The sequence below is a fragment of the Rousettus aegyptiacus genome, unplaced genomic scaffold (genome assembly GCF_014176215.1).
Source record: "Rousettus aegyptiacus isolate mRouAeg1 unplaced genomic scaffold, mRouAeg1.p scaffold_m13_p_8, whole genome shotgun sequence".
Lineage (NCBI taxonomy): Eukaryota > Metazoa > Chordata > Mammalia > Chiroptera > Pteropodidae > Rousettus > Rousettus aegyptiacus.
In genome coordinates, this window is record NW_023416311.1 from 51,407,244 (window position 1) to 51,422,904 (window position 15,661).

At 33.2% G+C, this 15,661-nt stretch overlaps 1 protein-coding gene across 1 annotated transcript in view; it reads left to right on the forward strand.

Moving 5' to 3' along the window:
* The window catches only part of ST8SIA4 (ST8 alpha-N-acetyl-neuraminide alpha-2,8-sialyltransferase 4), an 85,388-nt gene that overhangs the window by 56,928 nt on the left and 12,799 nt on the right, over window positions 1–15,661 (forward strand).

Here is a 15,661-nt window from a genome sequence, read left to right on the forward strand (position 1 = left end):
GAAGTGGGTGCATAAGTCTAAGATATAAATTGTCATTAATTTGCTTTATGTGTTTTCTCCAAAGAGAAAGAGTGTCATATGAAAAATAAAACTGTAGGAATCTACTTTATCTATCTGTCAATCTGTCTATTATCTATCTATCTATCTATCTATCTATCTATCTATCTATCTATCTATCATCTATCTATCTATCATCTATTATCATCTATGTATCTATCATCTATCATTTATCTGTTTGTTTATTTATTTATTTTCTTTTTTTTTTTTTTGTAAATCAGTTCAACACTGACAACACTATGAAGTGCCTCTTATACTTATGATGACTCAGATTTTACAGGTGGAAAGTAGAGCTAATAATCAGAATTGACTCTTATTTCCCTAGAATGTTGTGTGTGTGTGGGTGGGGTAGGAGTATATTTTAGCATTAATGAAAAAATTCCCTAGACTTCCTTTAGAGCTCCTATGAGTAAAATCAATAGTGATAATACCTGGCATGGGAGTATTTTTACCTGGAAATTGGGAAGAATGTCTCCAAAGTGTTCCATTTTAATGTCAACACAGAACAGTAGCAATTTTCTCTGATGGATTTTATTCTTTTCCAAGTATCAGTATTATTTCTGCCAAATCTAAGTAAAACTAGAATTTGGAGATGATAAAATACTTTTCTAGAAATGCTTTTCTAATTATTCATAGTTTAAGTTGATTGTTTTAAATTATTTTTTATTTCTAAAAATTATTTGTCCCCCTCAGAGATATGGAATGATAACAAATTGAACAAATTGAAAAGTCCACATGAGATTTAACATTTGCCATAGAAAAGTGAAAGTTGTTAAATTTCAGATTACAATTAGTAGGAGGTATCATATATTTAACTGAGAAAAAACATGTTGACCTTCTTTTCCAAATTAGATTTTAGAAGGGTTTTTACTTCATCGTGTGAGTGTGTATATGTTTTGTCGGTTAATACAACATACCTATTCTCAGAATAATACTCAAGAAAGTTATAAAATGAAGTATTGGAACTTCAGTCACATTTTACCTTTTAAAAATTTAATTTTTAAAGTAGAAATAATGTAGTGTCAACTAAAATGCCATGGCCAAAGGAATAGCATTACTGAAATTCAACTCAACCTAATTTTTAGGATATAGACTCTGGAGGGAAACTGTTTTTCAATTCTCAGTTCCACAGCTTACCAACTCTATGACTTTGGGCTAATTCTTTATTCTCATCCTGCTTCAGGTTTCTGATCTGCAAAATAAAATTTTTAAGAGTACCTACCTTGTAGTTTTGCCGAGATGATAATCCAATGTATATGTAAAACATATAGAACAGTTCCTGGCACATCGTAAGTGCTAAGTAAGGCTTAGCTCTAATAAATGCATCATTTAAAAAACAGATGTATTAAGTTGCCCTTTGGGTAATTAAGTAAGGCTCATTTCTCTTTCCAGGTACGTGTTTCCCTGCTTTCCCAAGATAGAACATTTCTTTCGTAAGCCAAAATGGCATAAAGCAAATAAGCAATAATAATTGTTAGCAATGACACATCTTGCTAACAAATGCAAGAAAAAAATAGATATAAAGCCCAGATGCTCACAGATACCATTCAGTACTATGGCAGCTTGATGGGGAGATGCTGAGTATAGTTCCCAGGGAGGTAGCTTGTTGATGCCACTCTTGCTGCTTGGAGCTCGGTGGTGGTACATGATGCCTCAGTAATGCATGCCGCAAAACAAATGCTGAAGCAATTTTTTGCTTTTTTTTTTTTTTACAAAATTGAAATCCTCTTCAAATTTCTTTCGGTTGGTGAAAACAGGTACTAACGTAAGTCTTTCATTAAAGTGAAGCGAACTTCCAAAAAGCAGGGGATACCTGTATTTCCCACTCTCCAGGCAATTCCCACCCCTTTCTGCTGGTTGATTTAAATTAATAACAGTTGCTTCTAATAAACTATATTGAAATAAATAAAATCTTTGGCTAGAAAAACTAGTAGGAGACCTAGTAATTACATCTTATGCCTTACTCTTATACTAGGGAGTACTCTACTCCAGATGTTTGAGTTACCTCTCCACTTCTATCTTCCTCTCCATTTCTGTCTCTCTCAGTTTGGTGTGAAGTCAAATGATGTTTATCTTTCTATACTAATGAATATCAATAATGGATGGACATTTCTAAATACAGCCCCCAAAGCAGAAATACATTCATTCCAAACTTGGCAGACGAAGCAGCTCTACATTTGTTGTTGGTAAATCTCTATTGTCTTTTACAATATTCTTTTAGTGTCCTCTTTCTGGAGGTCAGGGGTGGGACTGAAAGTTCTCACCCTCTAATTAGTTGATCTTTCTAATCACCAGCCCCAGTCCTGAGGTATATAGAAGCCCTACCCTCAGTCAACTTTTTAGCATAAACTCAAGTGTAATTGAAAGGGACTTTGCGATTAACAAAAACATGCCTATCACTCAGAAAATTTTAAACGTTTTAGGAGTTCTGTGCCAAGAACTGCGGGCAAAGGCCAAATATATTTCTTAATATACCAAATAATCTAAGAGAGAAATATCACTTTTTATAGTTACTAAAATGACCACTTGCTAATAGATCTGAACCTCATGCCCCACAAATTAACAATTGCTCCTTTTATCATTATAGGATTCCATGTTTTATTTCCTATCATTATTCAATCTTTCAACTTTTCTAATTCTTTTAAATATAGACCTAAATATTATATAACATATATATTTTATACAATAATATTATTTAGATTTCATTTTTTTAGCACTCTCCTTTATTATGATATTAGTACTAACTTGATTAAGAGGAATTCCTAAACTTTAATTTTCTTCAGTAACTTTATCTGTCATTCAACTTTTGTTGAACATAAGCTATGTGTCAGGTACTTTGCTAGGTTTGAGCTACAAACTTGGCTTAAATAGACACAGTTCTCACCTTCACTCAGACGGTTATATCAGTACCAGGAAATTGTGACAAATGCTATGATTGGGGAGGAAAGTATACTGTGGGAGAGTCACTTCTTGAAGAAGTAAAACTGGCAAGTTGATTTTAAAAAAAAAAAAGATCTGCTGGAGAAATTTCTGTTTTAGTTAATGTAGGAATAGGGAGGGAAAAAGGAAAAAAGGATTAAGGCAGAGAAAATGACATGTGTAAAGACAGATGTCCTTTTGAAATCATTTTATTGTTTAATATTAGCTAACACTCATGTAACTTACTATGTGCCAGTCTTATTACAAGCTATTTTCACAGTGTGTAAACAACCCTGTAAGCTAGTTCTGTTATTACTTTTATTTTCCACATGAGGAAACTGTGGAAGGAACTAGTGAAGTAACTTGCAAAGTTTATACAGCTAATGAAAGGCCAAGCCAGAATCCAAGCCAAGCAGCTTGAATCTGTACTCTTCCTCTCAATTCCATAGTGCCTTTTACAATGGAAATGCATTAAAGTAAATTTTTAATTTATTATACTTCATATTTATTTTGGAGGCCAATAAAACCAGTAAAAATATTTTAGAGAGCAACTTATAATAGCTGAAATAATGTAAATCATCAAAAAGCCTGCGTGCCAAATATCATGAGTCATAAGTCCACAATAGACTAGGGAATCACTTCACTTCAACAAAGATTTATTGTCTTTCTCTAAATGCAAAGTTCCCTCCAAGGGCCCAGGGATACAAAGAGCAATTAGTTTAATCTCTGTGGTTTTCAATTTTGTCTGTGATGTGATATGTTAACCAACAAGAGTAACTTACTAACAGATATAACTAAACAAACACCTGTGTGATATGGGGGTAGAGAGTTTGCCTTATTTGCTTTTGAATTCATAACACAGTGTATAACACCTGATTAAATATGGAGTGAATGAATTAATGCAAAAAAGGGAAGAATTATTATCATCTATATAAATTATGAGATGTATCATTAAAAATAGGCTTTTTGGGCCCTAAAGGATGGATTGGATGTTTCTAATGGAAGATGGTGTTGCAGCAGGGCAAACGAACCTTGCTTAACACAAAATCAATAAAGTCAAAAAATAAATAACTAAGCAAGGACAGTGAAGTTACTAAAGAGTTTGACTAGTGGCAGACTTTAGAAAGCCTCGAACAATACTTATTATTCAAATAACTTTATTATTTTGAAAATGGAGAATCAGTAGAGATTTGTGAGCAAGAATTGGCAAGATTGGAGCTGTACTGCCATTAAATTAGTGTCATGTTTGGCAACTGGAGCCAAAATATTCTTAGAATATTTTAGAATATTTTTAGAGGCTAATTTCTTAAAGTGTTTTTAAGTTAATGATGGTCTAAAGCAAAAAGAGAAGGATCCAGAAAGATGTAGAAGTTAGCTAAAGGTGTATTGAATTTTTTAAATGCTACAATAGGTTTTAGTGCACTAACCTATAGTATCTGAAAGAGAGAAGGTCACACTTTGAAAATAAGAACAATTCCTACATTTCATTGATGGAAATAGCAAGTCTTTCTTTTTATTATTACAGTTGCTGTGGTCCAAAGCATACTTGAAAATGAAATATCTGCGAAACTAAAATATCTTCAATAATGAAACATCTGTGATACTGAAATGTCCTCAATATTTTTTTTAAGACTTAATTAAGAAGGCTTCCCTCAGACACATGTCCCAGATATATTGTATTTAATCTTAGGTCTAATTGCAAAAACCGTGTTCCCCAACAGAGCTCTAAAAGGAAAAACTAGCCCACCTGGAATTAAGATTAAAAAAAAAGATAAAACCTAAATTGTGGACAGATTTGTATCAAAATTCTTGCTTTAAGTATAAATAGTAATTTTAAAAAACCACACATTTAACTTATTCAAATATGACATGTGTTATTGATAATTTAGTATATGCTTAGACAACGTTAAATAGTGTTGTGTTTAAACTACTAGATTCCATTTAGAACTCATAGATAAATTCTAAGTTTTTACAGAAGCAATGTATTAAACAAAGTTATGATTCCAGATACTGAGATATAGAAATTTCTATCACTTCTCAACTCACATATCACCCATCCATTCCCCACTCAAAAAAACCCCGAAAAAGCAAAAAACAAAAAGAAACACTATCTAGGAATACCCGGTGCTGTAGGCGTTTAAAAACAACAGCAGCAACAATAACAACAACTGTAGAAAAGTTATATCAAGAGTCAAATGAGAAGATTTTTAAAAATCAAATGATTCGTTTCGGGCCCCTTCAGAGATGATTGGGTCAAACCATCTAGGAGCAAGTCATCTAGCTAAGCACTGGACTCCAATTCCAATGTAAAGTTAAGTGGTAGAGCAGAAGTAGTGGAGAATGAAAGGAAAATGAATATGCTGAAGCAGGATGGAGAAGGCAAGATATGCTAGAGAAGAACTGGATGTCTCTGCTCAAGAGGAAGGCCAATAGCAATAAGAATAACTACATTTATTGAACATTTATTTTCTCATTTAACCCTCATAACAAATAGGTTTTATGAGTCTCTTTTTAAGATGAGAACAGTTGAGGCTAATAAAGAGTGAGAAACTTGTTCAAGAATCCAGATACTAAGTTATAAAATTGGGAAGAGTTTTATATTGTATGATATAATCCTAGTGTTTTTATAGTCACGTTTTAGAGCTTGTCCTGATATGGGCACCTCAAAGGCATTCCATACATTCCCTTCTTGGTTTCTAAAAGGCTCGCTGAGTACTCAGTTATGGGATGGAGATTGTTTGTTTCCCCAGGGAGGTAAACGGTATCTATCTTGTTCTGCATTGGTCCCCAACAGAGTACCCGGCAAATAGTAGACCCTCATAACTGAGTAGTTGCTAGAGGACGTGAGTGGTAAATGAAAAAGGAGAAATCTTTCCAAAATTGATTTATGTAGGTAAATATAATTATATAATATATTGTAATGATCCACTGGTAAAACCAGTAACTTCGGTTTCAACTCTCCTGAATTCAAAGGAATAAAATATTTGTCTTATGTAGATATGTGTTGCATATGCACAGTTTCTACTCATATGCACACACGGATTCGTTTTGAGAAATTGTGGGTCTAAATTATAAGAAATAATATATTGATCATACTATATTTTAACGATTTGTTATGAAAAGGCTGTACTTACAGTTACCATCTAGGTAACTGCAATAAAAATATTCAGATTTGAAGTCATATACAAGTATGGTTATATAAATATATATGAGTACTTAATTCACTGTAGAAAAAATTTGTATCTCTTTTGAAATTAATTTTAGTTTTATATACACATATGCTTTTTGCATATCTCTACACATATGCACACACATGTACACACATAGACAAATATAATGTAACCATTCAAAAGGATATCTTTGTCCTTGACTGCATGCCTAAATTCACAAGCAATATTATAATATATTACTATCCATAGATATTATAAGACATAAAATAGTTTTTCTTGTGTGTTGGAGGAGGGAGATGAGTCTTTACTCCTGAGGCTGAAAGCACGCATGTTCCCCCGACCTGACCAATGACTCATCCCAGGCTTAGAGGACTGCTCTTAGAGTCTTCAGACCTTCCATCTCTGAGTTGTGTATGTGTGTGTGTACGAAGAGGACTCCTAGTGACGTCTCGAGGAAGCGTAGAGATGAGAGATTCTCACAGATACCCCATCATAACCTCCAGAGGTGGGCAGTCTCGAACAGGATGGCTGAGTGTTTAAAGGGCTCTCCTGAATGCAGAAGAATAAAATATTTGTCTTACGTAGATATGTGCTGCATATGCACAGTTTCTAGCTTAGAAATGGATTAAGCTTTAAAAATTTGCTTTCTTATTGGGTGTTTTATTCAACAATAATAGTATAGTGCTAACTACATGCCAGACATTGCAGCGCTTTACAAGTTTTAACTTATTTAGTCTTTATAACAAACCTATAAAATAAAGGTTATCACCATTTTATTGATGATGAAGTTAAATACCTTTTACAAGCTCATGCAGTTAAGTGGTAGCACTGAGCCTTGAACCCCATCAGTCTGGCTCCAATGTGTCCATTTTACTAAACTCTGCAAACTTTCACTTATTTGCCCATCAGAACAGGTCTTATTATGCAATATTTTTATAATTTATATAAAAGGCTAAAATCAGACTGGGCCACACAAGCCCCTTATCTTTAATATTGTACATTCATGGCCAAAGATTGCAAAAATATCACTATCGTGCTCTTAATAGTATGCCATAAATAATAGATAAGACTTTGCATCTCTCTCTCATTTAATTATATTTTAGAAAATTCAGTTTTACTTAGTTGAGGAAATGTTGCTAGATAGAAACATTATGACAATTCAGGTTATATTTAAGCATTTGAGAAGTTAGGAATGTGAATAACTTATTATGTCCACTTTTGGTTCAAATTATGACTTTCCTTTCCCTATTACAGATCTGTCTCTGTCAGCATTTTTTGTTTTTAGATTTTTTTTTATAACTTTAAAATAGAATTAAGGCTAAGAAAAACTGCAAGTAAATGAAAATATTTATCAAAGCATTTGGGCAATCATTAGGAAGAGTCAAGGAAAATGGATCAAAGAGGATCTATATGCTTGTGTTTGAAAATGGATTAGGTTAAATTTCTAATCCATAAGAGGGAAAAAAAAAGACAAAGAAGAGGACATCAGCCCTAAAGATGATTTTGCTTTGAAGGGGGAGAGTGACAGTCCTGGCAGAGAGTCCTGGGTTAAACTGCTTGCAGGGTTCTGCTGTTCACTGGTATCCTTTTAGTAATTATCCTGAGAAGGCAGAGCACAGCATGGCTGTGGGATGAGTGGAAATGTGAGTTAGTGCATACACTGATATTTCTACATGCAGGATATTCATAGTTCATAGGTAAAGATTTATGACTTGGAAATATTTCTATACTAGCAAATCTCTATTCCCACACCCTCCACTGGCACAGTGTGGGACCCAAATACTGTCTGTATCGGCATTTCATAGTAGGTCACTTGACATGGCTTTGTTTTTCCTGACTATAATAATTAAGTTAATGAAAATGCTTCTCACTCTCAGACTTGCTAAGAACATTTCAGAGGAATCTGAGCTTTTGAAAAGAAAACTGAACTCTTCCCTTTCTCAATTAGGAAGTAATATTTTAACAGGTGAACCGCAGGTTTAATCATGAAATATGGCCCTAGATGTCTCTAGTGTCCCACAAGTGAGAAAATTTAAGGCATAATCTAAGCTTTGGGGCAGAGAGAAGTTCTTTTGCAAAGATGTCCTTAAAAATCTTAAACCCAACCTATGTTCCCATCTAACAAAAAAATTTCAATTCCATGATGAGCCACTTTCAGAGAGGTTTTCAAAAAGGTATTGCTTTTTGAAGTCTCAGCAAGTGAAAAGTGGATCTTCAAGCTGCAAAAAGTATAGCAAAGAGTCGCTCTCTCAGGTGCTCTGGGGAATGCCCTGAAAAGCTGCTTGCCTGGCACAAGTGAGGAGCTCTGAAAGGCTGAGGGAAACACTCCTCACACAGGCACATATTAATTTATCGCCTATTGACTCATTTGAGTTTTGCACAGTGGTTGGTTTGTGCAAGCGGCAGTTGGTAATGAATTTGAGAATTGGAAACTCACCCCTAGAAGGACACAAGGACTCACCTAGGACAGGTAATCCACTTTCCAGTGAATGAGAGTGGATTCGTGTTTTGTTGTTACAGTAAGATTTGCTCTGATTGCTGAGATGTCCCAGAACTGTAAATTCAGGTGTTTTATTTTTACTTTAGTTTATATATCTATATATACACAGATAATGTGTAGATTTAAATTTCAACCTGAAATGTGAATCATTGTTTACCAACAGTGTACATAGTGCTGATGTTGCTCGTGGCATCCGGGAAAAGTACTACAACAGGACACATAAAATCTGTGAACTTAAAAGGCACTTCATACTGTTCTAATAGAGCCGTAGAGATTGCTGCCATGAATGTCACTGATATTTAGGCAGTGACATAGGTACCTCTTGGACTTCTTAGGGTAGTCTGTGGCGACACAGGGGCAGTGCAGCTTGTCTCTGAAACCAGGGAGGGCCCACGGGAGGGCCCACCCACTGTGAGAAAACTCTCTGGCATCCCAGCTGCCATTCAGAATGTGAAATCCAGGATATGACCTGTCAGTATGAGCCACTTCAGCATATTGTGGCAATGCAGCTGTCACTGAGATACATAAGTCTCTAGAGGATAGCATTCAAACTGTTTCCATGGTAGAATGAATACAAATACCCAGCTCCAGTCACATTTGAATGTGATTTTTTTCAGCAGAGTGGCCTAGACTAAATATGAACACTGGAAGTGACCCCATACCTCTTCTCATTTTTGATTGTTGTGAAATTTATGGAGACAAACTGGTTCAAAATTTCTCTTGAGAGGGATATGGAATATTTGTCAGCCGTGCAGATTTAAAATGTGCATCGTCCTTCTCTTTCTTCAATGAAGACAAAATTGCTATAGATCCCCCAAAGTGTTTTGGTGAAAAGCTTAAAAAAGAGACACTATAATCCAGATTTAAAAGAATTATTCATATCTATTCCTTGAATCTGAATTTATTCTTTTTCAACATTTTTATCAATTTATAGCACTAATGCCAAAATGTATAGTAAAATTTGAAATTTTCTAACTTGTATCACTAATGCCAACAGAAGGTCAGTGAATAACATTAGTGATTATATAAGCATTTTCCTAGTAGGGGATTAACATACATGGTCCCTCAGGTGTGTCCAAATAGGTGGCAGTAAATCAATTTTAGAGCAAATGTCTTTTTTCATTTCATATTAAAAGTTTTTGAAAAGTAGAAAACAGGGTCAAGTACCAAATTCAAGCATGTTTGAGTAAAACCGGCTGAAATAAATCTCATTAAAAAAAATGCCTTATTTTAGGCAGAGTTTTATCAGGAATTATTCAGATCTGCATAGTCAAACAACAGACTATGTTTTCCTAACAGCTAAAAAGGAAATGAGAAAAACTTTGCTTCAACTAACACAGTTAAAAGAACTATTGCTATCCCAAACTATTTTGGATTTTAAGGCACTATTGTCAACTACACATTCTGATATTTAAATAATTACACTTATGGAATGTTTGTATATTTATATATTTGCATGGCAAACTGGAGATACATATTTACATGTGCATTACATATATTTATTTACATTATTTTCTACACATTAATGTATTAAATATAATTATATATGTAAATATAATATGTGACATATAACTCTATTATTATATAGCTATACTTCATAGTATGCTTATATATTCACTTTATCAATTAGAATGAATTGTTCCATTTCCTAATCATAACCTGTAATAATGTGTTTTACTTGTTTATCTCAGAAACTCTTGATTCCAATAATTTATTAATTTATTTAACAAGTATGTTAAATAAATTAATATCTACTATGTCAAATTGTTTAGTAGGTAAGTGTTTCTAGTTGATGTGTATGTAATCAGAAGTTGTCTATCCCAAAATACCTGAAAGCCATCACTGAACCATGAGGAACCTTGAGACTTTCACACATGTTATTTCTTCATTGCACTATGATGGCTTCTTTTTCCCCCAAGCACCTATCATATTCCCCAGATGGCTTAGCCATCGTCACTGGCAGAGTATGAATAATGTTTTCAGTGGAACAGATGTAAGCAATTTGTAATTTTTCCCCTTTCTGAACCAGCTTTGTTTTGATGAATCAACTGGAAATTGAAACTTATGTGGAGCTTCTGTCTGAAAAGGATCAGTGTTTTCCCACATTGAAATATGTAGTTAGTTCTTAAACATGGGACAAGAGATAGAGAGCAGGGACACTGGCCAGATTGTGTGACAATAAAAAATGGGAGATCATCACTTAACATGGCAATGTAGTTCCAATTTCTTTAGTCTATAAAACCACATATGAAAAATAGTTTTAGGTCATTTTACACCAACCAAACCTCCATCACATTTTGAAAAGAAGGTTTTTAACCAGTACATATATCAGTTTGCCTGCGTTTCTCTCTAGTCAGAATACTCTTTGAAGAACTAGAGTTCTGGAAAAGCAGAAAGTACTGATGAAATGTTATAAGAGAAGGGAATGTACTATTCTGGCAAGGATTTGTTTATTCTGCCAAATTAATTTTCTATAAATTATACAAATTATAATTATATTTTTGACCTTACTAACCTATAAAGTCAACTTAAATTGAGCCTTACTGGCAATTCAATTTCTGAGAAAGTTCTTTACAAGCTATAAATTAAATATTCTTTTATTTTTATTATTTTTATTTAGAAAAAATATTTTTATTTAATCATTTAGAAAAAATGATTAAAAAAATCTACCTAAGATGGATTTTGATTCTATAATATAAAATGCATATTTACTTTTACATTGATATTCCATTTGTATGCAATATAATTTATTTTTCTTATCATAACAATTGCTAGCCCTAAAAGGCCATACTTAATGTTTAGAGTTCAATCACTGCCCTGTACTTTCAGAGTCTGTCTCTAACTTGATAATTCTTGCTGTGGGAAGAACAATCATAGTGAGTATTTTTAGCTCTCTTTAAATTAAGGTTTGTAATACTAAACTAATTGGCAATTGATCAAGATTAGATAACTCTGAATTCTTGAATGCTTAAGAATTTGGGAACTCCATATGCTACAAACAGAATTTAATAACCAAAATGAAAACTATCAGAGGAGGCCATCAGTGGACTTCTTATTTCTGTGCTTACTACTACATTTCAACATCACTGACTTAGAAAGTTTAATGTTAATATTGTAAAATGTATTTAGATAGAACCCATTGACCATCCTCAAGGCTTTTTAAAACCTTTCTCCTTTTGAAAACCCATGAAATTTCATGCACTTCTTTTGAAATTTCAATATAAATTAAATAGTATGATTTAAATTTGATCAAAACAATTATAATATTTATTATGCTTCTCCTTCCATTTCACTCCAGAAATCCACCTGGTTTGCCTTCTTCAGTGTATAATCACTGGTTCTAGTAAGCTGGTTAAGGATTTTATTTACCACAATCTCTCATGTAGGTAGCCATTTTAAGGACCTAATTAGGTACATTTTCTTATTTAATTAAGGGCATCCATGGATGGTCTATGTTGGCTCCTTTTTAACCCCCTTAGAGTCTGTAAGTTAAAGTTCCTCAGATATATGGCTCTGTCCTGAGGTCCTGAGTTTGCTTTCATGCACATTTGCTAGGCCAAAACCAAAAAGCCTTTTCTTTATGTCTCTACAAACTGAAGGACAGCTCTTCTAGAGTGCTCTGGAATTTTAATGATTTGTAGCCCTTTCGGTGTTGCATTTCATTTATCCTCTTTATTTGAAAGGATGAATATTGAGATAACAACCAAGAAATTTTAGAGGTGTTTTTATTAGTTAAGCAAGACCATTAGAGATTTGGTATTAGATTTCTTAATATATGACACATAATCACTCTTGTTCCAAAATTTAAATGTAACTTATTCTCCAGCAGTGTACACTCTTTTTTTGAACCTGTATAGTCCCCAGATTCATCTCTTGCTTTCTGTACTCTGCGTGTTTCGTGCATTAAAGTTTATAAGTGAAATTTGAGTCAGCACACAGAACAATAATACCTGAATGTACTAACACAAAGAGAAACAGATGGTCAAGGATACTGTATACATGCTTTGTAAACCCACTCCCACAGACTGCCTATCTTCAGATTTTCTTTTTCCAAGGAGAATCAATTGTCAGACAAGTGATTTGAGATGCTTTAATATGGAAATATTCCTCTTGAACAACAACAACAACAAAAGCCATTTCAATTACATTTTCATTTTAAAGGAAGTTATGTGTCACCCTCTTGATAAGTTTATTGTTAAGAATTCTGAGCTAATTATCTCCATCGACACATATTTTATTCAGTCTGGAAAAAAAGTTTTGTTACTCTCATTCTTGAATTTCTATTATATCAGTATAGCTAAAAGAAAACAAATTGTGTAAAATAAATGATTATCTTAGGCAGTGTCTCTAAATTTATGTGAATTTCATGATTGCTGTATTCAGTTAATTGTATAGTTCATATTCTAGATGGAAACTTAATTATCATTTCTCTCTGCCTTTTAAAATTTATGAAGTTGAAAAGTAATAACTATTAGGATTTTTGTTTGTCTATTTGTTTTATTTTGTTTTCCTAGATAATTTTTAAGCCTTAGTAGTACAACGCAAGTAATAATTCATCAAATTCTTTGAACAAAAACAAGAACTAAACTAAACTGAACTCAGATTCACTAGTTGAGTGTTATCTAGCCATGTGCATAGGTTATGTGACTAAACTTTTCTAACATAATTGCATCAGTACAATATATTAAATTTCATTTGTATATAAATTCATTAAATCACAGTGAACTAGAAAAAGGTGGAGGATGAGGCATTTGATCAGATATCAAAAGTAGGAAAATTCTCCCTAAACTAACTTGGCACGGTTCTTGCTAAAACTGGGCTCAGTGAAGATGGACACAGGAGGCCAACGCAGAGGCCTAGTTGACAAGAGGGCTCAGAGGAGTCTAACTAAAGTTTGGTTTATGAGAGAATCTAATACTTAGGAATGCAATTGCTGCATCATATGTAACTCTAGGTTTAATATTTTGAGGAATTTCCAGACCTTGTCCCAAAGGGGCTACATCATTTTACTCTCACACACGAGCACCAACAATGTATGGGTTCCAATTGTATCACCTTCTTCTAACACACTATTATTTGTCTCTTGTATTACTTTTTATTATCGAGTTGTAGGAAATTTTTTTCCCTATGTATTTTAGTTGTAAATCACTTATCAGATATATGATTTGCAAACATTTTCTCCTATTCTATGTTTTTTTAGTTTTTTGATGACTTCATTTGAAACAAACATTTTTAATTTTGATAAAGTCCAATTTATTTTTTCTTTTGTCACTTGTGCTTGTGGTGTCATATCTAAGAAGGCTTTGCCTAAGGCCATGTTACTTTACTCCTGTACTTCTAAGAGTTTTAGAGTTTTTTCTTAATTTTAGATCTATAATGAATTCTGAGTTGTTTTTGCAAAGTGTGTTATTAATTGCATTTTAACTGAATATTATGACAAACGTCATAATAGGGGCAAGTCTCAGGAAAGGTGATGTTTGTTATACAAAGTTTGACTTTGTAGTACATTCTCACTTTTATATTTTTCATTGTGAAGAATAGTATATTACATAATGTAATTACCTTTATAGCTGTATTACAGATCGTTTTATTTTTCAGCAATACAAGAACATTTTTTTAAAAAAATCTCTACTAATGATCTTCCATTCAGCAACTATTTTATTTTACTTTATTTATTTTAATTTATATTTTTTACTTATAAATGTATTTAGTTATTTATTTATTTTTAATTTTTAATTAAGTTTATTGGGGTAACATTGGTTAATACAATTTTATAATTTTCAGGTGTACATTATCATTTGACATTTGTATGTTCTATTGTGTGTTTACCACCCAAAGTCCAGTTTCCTTCAGCTACCGTATATTTGATTTTTCTTACCCACTTCACTGTCCCCCTAAACCCTGTATTCAACCCCCTTTACCTCGTCTGCCTCCTTCCTCTTCCCCTACCCCACTACAAACCACTAGTCTATATTCTATGTCCATGAGTCTTTATTTGTTTGTCCTGTTCATTTGTTGCTTTTAGGTTTATAGCCCACATATAAGTGATATCATGTGATTTTCAAATTTTTCCGTCTGGCTTATTTTGTTTAGCATGATTATCTCGAGGTCCATCCATGTTGTCGTAAATGGCGGTATTTCATCTCTTCTTATGGCTGAGTAATATTCCATTGTTTATATGCACCACAGCTTCTTTAGCCAATCATCTGTCGTAGGACGCTTCGGTTGCTTCCATGTCCTGGCCACTGTGAATTATGCTGCTATGAACATCGGTGTGAAAATATCTTTTCAGATATGAGTTTTCAAATCTTTGGGGTAAATACCCAGAAGAGGGATTAGTGCATCATATGGTAGATCAATTCTTAGTTTTTTGAGGAAACTCCATACTGTTTTCCACAGTGGCTGTACCAATTTGCAGACTCACCAGCAGTGTATGAAGGTTCCTTTTTCTCGACATCCTCTCCAGCCTTTGTTATTACTTGTCCTGTTGATTATAGCTATTCTAACAGATGTGAGATGGCATCTCATTGTGGTTTTGATTTGTATTTCCATAATAGCTAGTGATGTTGAGCACCTTTTATATATTTGTTGGCCATTTGTATGTCCTCTAGGGAGAAGTGTCCATTCAGGTCCTCTGCTCATTTTTTGATTGGATCATTTGTGTTTTTTTTGTTGTTGTTGTTGGTGAGGTGTATGATTTCTTTGTATATTTTGGATATTAGGCCCTTATTTGAAGTGTCACTTACAAATATATTTTCCCATCTGGATGGTTCTCTCTTTACCTTGTTCAGCAACTATTTTTTAAATGTAATTTATATATTTAGTGATTCTACTTAAAAATATTTTGAAGAGATCAACATTAAGTTAGGCTTAAAAAAGAGAAAAAGGAGGAAAATTAGCATTGATTCCATTAGATTAGTCTTTCATCAAAAAAGATTGACATTTAGAGGGGGATAAAAACAAGTATTTATTAACATTTGATTTAATGTAAAACATTATATATCATTTTAGAGCC